The following is an 8,503-nucleotide window of genomic DNA, read 5'->3' as shown; positions in this document are numbered from 1 at the left end:
GTTTGTCCCAGAGAAGTGGAGTCAGCATTGGGTGGAGTCTGGGAGGGTCTGGAAACACTCAGTGTGCACCTACACTGTTGTTAGGGAGGACGTTGGAGGAATTTGACCCCCGTGATAGCGAAGAAACAATGATATATTTTCAAGTCAAGTTGGTGAGTGTTACAATCTCAGTTGATATAACTGGACAGGAAGATCCCAGAATGGAACCCTGATTTGGTTTGATTTGATTTATTATTGTCACATGTAGTAACGTACAATGAAAAGTATTGTTCTTTGCGCGCTATACAGACAAAACATACTGTTCATAAAGAAGGAAACAAGAGGGTGCAAAATGAACTGTTATAGTCGTAGCAAGGGTGTAGAGAAAGATCGACTTAACGCGAGGTAGGTCCATTCAACAGTCTGATGGCAGCAGGGAAAAAGCTGTTCTTGAGTTGGTTGGTACATGCCCTCAGACTTTTATTTCTTTTGCTGGAAGGAAGAAGATGGAAGAAAGAATATCTGGGGTACGTAGGGTCCTTAATTATGCTGGCTGCTTTGCTGAGGCAGCGGGAAGTGTAGACAGAGTGGATGGATGGGAGGCTGGTTTGCGTGATGGATTGGGCTACATTCATGACTTTTGTAGTTCCTTGCGGTTTTGGGCAGAGCAGGAGCCATACCAAGCTGTGATACAGCTAGAAAGAATACTTTCTATGGTGCATCTGTAAAAGTTAGATTTGTAGCTGACATGCCAAATTTCCTTAGTTTTCTGAGAAAATAGAGGTGTTGGTGGGCTTTCTTAACTATAGTTGGCATGGAGGGACCAGAACAGGTTGTTGGTGATCTGGACACCTAAAAATTTGAAGCTCTCGACCCTTTCCACTTTGCCCCTGTTGATGTAGACAGGGACATGTTCTCCTTTACGCTTCCTGAAGTCGATGACAATCTCCTTTGTTTTGTTGACATTGGGGGAAAGATTATTGTTGCTGCACTAGTTCACCAGATTGTCTATCTCATTCCTGTGCTCATCATTGTTTGAGATCCCACCCACTACGGTGGTGTCATCAACAAACTTGAAAATTGAAATGGAGGGGAATTTGGCCATATGGTCATGGTATATAAGGAGTATAGTAGGGGGTTGAGAACACAACCTTGTGGGGCACCAATGTGGAGGAGGTGTTGTTGCCTATCCTTACTGTTTGTGGTCTGTGAGTTAGGAAGTTCTGAAGTTTTTGGCTCAAAAGACTAACTGGAGCTGTGAAGCAGCAATGCTACCATGCTGCCATCACTCGTGAACTCGCTGGTGTCTTAGCAAGTGGGATGTCTGAGTGAATCCCTTTGTGAATCCTTGTGAACCCGCTGGTGTGTCAGCAGGTGGGATGACTGAATGAACCCCTTTCCACACTCAGAGCAGATAAACAGTCTCTCTCCAATGTGAACTTACTGGTGACTCTGTAAATCAGATGAAAGAGCGAATCCTTTCCCACATTCAGAGCAGGTAAACAGCCTCTCCCCAGTGTGAACTTGCTGGTGATTCTGCAGGTCAGATAACTGAATGAATCCTTGTCACACTCGGAGTAGGTGAATGGCCTCTCCCTGGTGTGAACCTCCTGGTGTAACACTATGTGGAATGATTAAATAAAACGCTTCCCACACTCGGAGCAGTTGAAAGGCCTCTCCTTCATGTGGGCTCGCTGGTGTATCTGCAGGTGGGATGACTGAGTGAAACCCTTTCCACAGTCGGAGCAGGTGAACGGTCGCTCCCCAGTGTGGATTTGTTGGTGATTCACAAGGTCAGATGAATGATTGAATTGCTTCCCACACTCAGAGCAGCTGAATGGTTTCTCCCCAGTGTGAACTTGCTGGTGTGTCTGCAGGTGGGATAAGTGAGTGAATCCCCTCCCACACTCAGAGCAGATGTACGGCCTCTCCCTGCTGTGAACTGCTTGGTGATTCCACAGGTCGGCTGCCTGGAGAAAACCCTTCCCACACTCAGAGCAGATGAAGGACCTCTCCCCAGTCTGGCTGCATTGATAAATCTTGAGGGCAGATGGGGAGCAGTCGCTTTCCCCACACTTGGAGCAGGAGAACAGTCTCTCCCTAGTGCGAACATGTTGATGAGTTTGCAGTGCAGACGGGATACGGAATTCTTTACCACAATCCTCACCTTTCCCCAGTTTCTCCATGGTGTGGATATCCTAATGTCTTTCCAGGTTTAACAATCAGTTAAATCCTCATCCACTCTAGAGCATGTGCACTGTCTGTCCCCACTGTAAATGATGTGATATTTTTGCAGTTTGTATAACTGGTCCTTTCACAGTCAATGTATCGGACACTCTCACTCAGGTCTGTGGTTCTTGGTGCCTTTCCAGCCACGCTGATGTGACAGAGAAAACAGACAAATATTTCTCCTTCTCGATTCAAGGTCTCATGATATTCAGGTTCTGATAAATTGAGTGACTCTGTTTTGCTTTAACATGTTTTGAGATTGCTCGCAGCAAGTACTCCCCTAATAACTTTGTGTAAAATGAGTTTACAAAAGTCTTCACTGTCAATGCCAGACAGAGATTTATATAGATGATCTGGAGGAGGGAACCGAGTGTAGGGTGTCGAAATTTGCTGATGACACCAAGATTGGTGGAATGGCAAATTGCGCAGAGGGTGTGGAGAGTCTGCAGAAGGATCTAGATAGGCTGGGCGAATGGGCCAGGAACTGGCAAATGGAATTTAATGTTGGCAAGTGTGAGGTGGTCCACTTTGGTAGGAATAATGGTAGGAAGGATTATTACTTACGTGGAGAAAAACTGCAGCAGGCGACGGTGCAGAGGGACCTCGGGGTCCTTGTGCATGAGTCGCAAAAACCCAGCTAGCAGGTGGTCAGGAAAGTGAATGGGATGCTGGCCTTCATAGCGAGGGGGATTGAATATAAAAGTAGGGAGGTCTTGCTGCGGCTGTATAGGGCATTGGTGAGGCCGCAGCTGGAGTACTGTGTGCAGTTTTGGGCGCCGTACTTACGCAAGGATATTTTGGCCTTGGAGGGAGTGCAGAGGAGGTTTACTAGGCTGATGCCGGAGTTGAGGGGGTTGAGCTATGAGGAGAGGCTGAATAAACTAGGCTTGTACTCGTTAGAGTTTAGAAGAATGAGGGGAGATCTCATTGAGACATATAAGATGATGAATGGGATGGATAGGATAGAGGTGGAGAGACTCTTCCCGCTCAGAAAGGACAGTAGGACTAGGGGGCACAGCCTCAAGATAAAGGGGGGGCGGTTTAGAACGGAGTTGAGGAAGAACTTCTTCACTCAAAGGGTGGTGAATCTCTGGAATTCTCTGCCCGTTGAAGTGGTGGAGGCTACCTCGCTAAATATTTTTAAGACGCAGGTTGATGGGTTTTTGATAAGAGAGGGGATTAAGGGTTATGGGGAGAGGGCAGGAATGTGGAACTGAGCCACGACAGATCAGCCATGATCTTATTGAATGGCGGGGCAGGCTCGAAGGGCTAGATGGCCTACTCCTGTTCCTATTTCTTATGTTCTTATGAGATCCTATTCTATGTATAACTATGTGCTAACTGTCAATGTCCATACTTGTCTACTCAACATGTAATGGTGTGCTAACAGCTAATGTCCGTACTGTCTATTATCTAATAATGTATAAAAGATGCTCAACTACCATTGTGTAGTTGGGAAGGTAACTGCCTGTATTGTAGAGTGCCAGCGCTTCTCCCAAAGTTTTGTCTGAATAAAACTGTCTGTTGAACCTTCAAGTCTGACTCCGAAGTGGTGACTTTCCCACAACAAAACCCCTAAGCTTGTCCCAATTGCCTGCATTTGGCCCATATCCCTCCATACTCATCATGCCCATGTAACTATCTAAATGCTTTTTAAAATACGAAATTGTACCCGCCTCTACTACTACCCCTGGCAGCTAGTTCCAGACACTCACCACTCTGTGTGAAAAAATTGTCCATCTGGACACTTTGGTATCTCTCCCCTCTCACCTTAAACCTATGCCCTCTAATTTTAGACTCCCCTACCTTTGGGAAAAGATATTGACTATCTAGTTGATCTGTGCTCCTCATTATTTTGTAGACCTCTATAAGATAATCCCTCAGCCTCCTACACTCCGGAGAAAAAAGTCCCAGTTTATCCAGCCTCCCCTTGTAACTCAATCCATCAAGCCCCGGTAGCATCCTAGTAAATCTTTTCTGCACTCTTTCTAGTTTAATAGTGTCCTTTCTATAATAGGGTGACCAGAATTACACACAGTATTCCAAGTGTGGCCTTACCAATGTCTTGTATAATTTCAACAAGATGTCCCAACTCCTGTATTCAGTGTTCTGACCAATGAAACCAAGCATGCCAAACACCTCCTTCACCACTCTGTCCACCTGTGACTCCACTTTCAAGGAGCTATGAACAGTATCCCGAGATCTCTTTGTTCTGTAACTCTCCCCAACGCCCTACCATTAACTGAGTAAGTCCTGCCTTGGTTCAGTCTGCCTAAATGCATTACCTCGCATTTGTCTAAATTAAACTCCATCTGCCATTCGTCAGCCCACTGGCCCAATTGATCAAGATCCTAGTGCAATTGGAGGTAACTTTCTTCACTGTCCACCATGCCACCAATCTTGGTGTCTTCTGCAAACTTACTGACCATGCCTCCTATATTCTCATCCTCATCATTAATATAAATGACTTCTTTATTATCCTTTATTAAACAAAATTGAAAATCCCAATGCTGATCACTACTATACCCTGTTTAAAACATACAAATAATTCAAATCTCCTTTGCTACCAAGACAAATTGCTCAACCTAACTTTAAACAAACAATACTTACCTAATGGCACATCTAGTGAAGGTGTGGCGATATCACCACCTGATCGTACTACCCAGGCACGAACAGGGATTAACTCCATCTTCAAGTCAGCAGCTCAAGGCTCCTTGACGACAGTTCTTCCTCCTGGTTATCACTAATTTGGTGAAATCTGTGAAAGTATTTATATTTTCCTTGGAACCGTGTGTCTGCTTACATTACTTTGTTCCCTCAGATTACCACAGATGTCCATGTTAATGTCCTCCCACCCCTTACAGTCATTATTTCCTACTTCCTCATGTGATGGGTGATTGTTTACAACCATTGGTTCATTTCACATCTCTGGCATCTCAAACTGGTCACGATCACCTTTTGGAATCCAGAGGTCTCCTGCTGTCTTGTAAACTGTAGCAGAACTGCCTGTGTGCTTCCTTGTAGTGTCTCTGTAACTTGGTCACATTTCACATCAGCCTCTCTTTTGCTCAGCCTATTTTCTAGCAACATTTAGGCCAAGGGCTACATTGAAGACAGGTGAAGGAGGGGTCTTGAGGAATCTACAAAGGACTGAAGAAGATTGTTAAGTGAGTGGGCAAAGATTGACAGGTGGAGAATAATATGGGAAAATGTGAACCTGTCACTTTGGCAGGAACATTTAAAAACAGCATATTATTGAAGGAGAGCGAGAGATCTAAGAACGTTGAGACACAGCGGGATCTGGGTGCCCTGGTACAAGAATCACAATAAGTTAGTCTGCAGGTACAGCAAGGGATTAGGAAGGCAAATGGAATATTGCTGTTTATTGCAAAGAGAATGGAATATATTTTTTATTCATTCGTGGGACATGGACGTCACTGGTTGGCCAGAATTTATGGTCTATTCCTATCTGCCCTTGAACGCTGTGTCTTGCTAAACCATTTCAGAGGGCAGTTGAGAGTCGACCACATTGCTATGGATCTGGAGCAATGTGTGGGCCAGACCAGGTAAAGACAGCAGATCTCCTTCCTTGAAGAACATTAGTGAACCATGTGGAATTTTCCAACATGCAACAATGGTCATTAGTAGATTCTTAGTTCCAGATATAGAATTATCGAATTCAAATTCCACTATCTGCCATGGTGCGATTTGAAGCCTAGCCCTAGAACGTTAGCTGATTTTATGGATTAATAGTCTAGCAATAATTTGGGCGGCATGTGGCACAGTGGTTAGCACTGCTGCCTCACAACACCAGGAACACTGCTTGACTATTTGATACAAATGTTGTAGCTCGGAGCTAGGATGTACTTTGCATTTAGACTTCCAAGTCATGTATCAAAAGACTAGTTTACAAAGGGACCACAAAATTTTTTATTCCCCGAGTATTTTTTCCACTTTTTAACACCATTATCAACATCGCATTCCAGCTTCACTAACTCAACTTTATAAAAGTGTGTGGATTGGATACGCTTTACACAGAGATTAGTGAATGTGTGGATCACACGCTTTTTGTGGAGATTCCCAGCTTGGCTCACCATCTGTGTGGAGTCTGCACATTCTCCCCGTGTCTGCGTGGGTTTCTTTCGGGTGCTCCAATTTCCCCCCTCAGACCCAATCAGGTGCCGGAGTGTGGTGACTAGGGGACTTTTATCGTAACTTCATTGCTGTGTTAATGTAAGCCTTACTTGTAACTAATAAATAAACTTTACTTTTAAACTACTGGGCCAATGCCACCCCATAAGAGTAGGGAAGTTTTCCTGCAGTTGTGCTGAACATTGGTGAGTACAGCGTACAATTGTCATCACATTTCAGAAATGATAGTTGCGTTAGGAGTTCAGAGAAAGTTCACTCCCCAGATTCCTGGAATGAGGTGATTTGCCTCCGAGGGAAAAGTTTGACAGGTTGGACCTGAATACGTTAAAGTTTAGAAGAATGAGAGGTGATCTTTATTGAAACACACGAGATCCTGAGTGAATTTGATGGCGAGAACACTGAGCGTATGTTTCCCCTTGTGGGAGAGACTGGAACCAGACGACAAGGTTTAAAAATAAGAGCCACGCGTTTCAGACACTGATAGGATAACTTCTTATCCCTGAGAGCTGTGGGCCTGTGGATTTGCTTCCCTGGAGATTAGTGGAGACAGAGTCACTGAATATGTTTTAAGGCTGAGTTTGATAGATTCTGGATTGATAAAGGAGTGAAAGGCTGGAAAAAGGAAAGTGGAGTTGAGACCACAATCAGATCAGCCATGGTCTTACTGAATGGTGGAGCAGGATGGAGAGGCTTAGTTTCTGCTCCTAACTCAGATGTATTAACCATTTATTCCCCTTTCCCAAACTCTGAAATGATAACCCTTATCTGTGACAGTGGTTAGATTTTATTCATACTCAATGGAACAGAGACAAATATATTTACTTTAGATCTACTTGTAGTGTAGAAAAAACACTATTTACTATCCAGGATAAAATAAATATCCTTCATCTGCGGCACGGTAGCACAGTGGTTAGCACTGCTGCTTCACAGCTCCAGGGTCCTGGGTTCGATTCCTGGCTCGGGTCACTGTCTGTGTGGAGTTTGCACATTCTCCTCGTGTCTGTGTGAGTTTCCTCCGGGTGCTCCAGTTTCCTCCCACAGTCCAAAGATGTGCGGGTTAGGTTGATTGGCCATGCTAAGAAGTTGTCCCTTAGTGTCCAGGGATGCGTAGGTTAGAGGGATTAGTGGGTAAATATGCAGCAATATGGGGGTAGGGCCTGGGTGGGATTGTGTTCGGTGCAGACTCATTGGGCCGAAGGGCCTCTTTCTGCACTGTAGGGTTCTATGTTCTATGTTCATCTGCTTTTGTGGATCATTTCAGGGGAAATGTGCTCTCCCAGGCTCAAAGAGCATCAGCCCACTGGAAGCAAAGTCATGAGATTGGCCAGTCCAGCAGAGAGAAACACTCCGACCTTCCAATTCACCAACTGTCGGAATGAACGTGATTCAGTCCTGGGTGTGATTAACAGGAGCAGTAACAGCAGAATCCAACCCCTGTGATTACTTGTGAGATTGCTGGCATCTCAGATGTGAAAACTGAATCCCATCCCATAGTCAGAGCAGATAAACGGCCTCTCCCCAGTGTGAACTCGCTGGCGTCTCATTAGGTTGGATGGATCTCGGAATGGCTTCCCACACTCAGAGCAAATGAGTGGTTTCTCCCCAGTACGAATTCGCTTGCATGTCAGCAGGGTGGATGAATCTCTGAATCCCTGCTCACAGTCAGACCAGGTGAACAGACTCCCTCCACTGTGAATTACTTGGTGCCTCTGCATTTGGGATGACCGAATGAATCCCTGCCCACAGGTGAACTGCCTCTCCCTGGTGTGAGCTCACTGGTGTTCCAGCAGGTTAGATGACATTCTAAACCTTTTTGCACAGTAAGAACAGGTGAATGGTTTCTCCTCAGTGTGAGTTCGCTGGTGTGTCTGCAGGTTGGATAAATGAGCAAATTTCTTCCCACACTCAGAGCAGGTAAATGGCCTCTCCCAGGTGTGAACTCGCTGATGTACCAACAAGGTGGATGAATCTCTGATTCCCTTCCCACACACACAAGTGAATGGCTTCTCTCCAATGTGAATTTGTTGATGCCTCTGCAGTTTGGATAACTGAACAAATCTCTTCCCATACTCGGTGCAGGTGAATAGTCTGTCCCTGGTGTGAACTCACTGGTGCATCCGCAGGCTGGATGACTGAATGAATC

At 45.1% G+C, this 8,503-nt stretch overlaps 1 protein-coding gene and 1 pseudogene across 1 annotated transcript in view; one reads left to right on the top strand and one right to left on the bottom strand.

Moving 5' to 3' along the window:
- The window catches only part of LOC145363549 (uncharacterized), a 55,334-nt gene that overhangs the window by 26,716 nt on the left and 20,115 nt on the right, over positions 1-8,503 (top strand). The gene's annotated exons all lie outside the window — the stretch shown is intronic.
- Positions 1,288-2,165, bottom strand: LOC145335644 (uncharacterized; annotated as a pseudogene).

The sequence above is a fragment of the Carcharhinus amblyrhynchos genome, unplaced genomic scaffold, assembly GCF_965287045.1.
Source record: "Carcharhinus amblyrhynchos unplaced genomic scaffold, sCarAmb.v2.hapA scaffold_39, whole genome shotgun sequence".
Lineage (NCBI taxonomy): Eukaryota > Metazoa > Chordata > Chondrichthyes > Carcharhiniformes > Carcharhinidae > Carcharhinus > Carcharhinus amblyrhynchos.
Note: the sequence above shows the minus strand (reverse complement) of the source record. Positions and strands in the feature narration are given on the sequence as shown.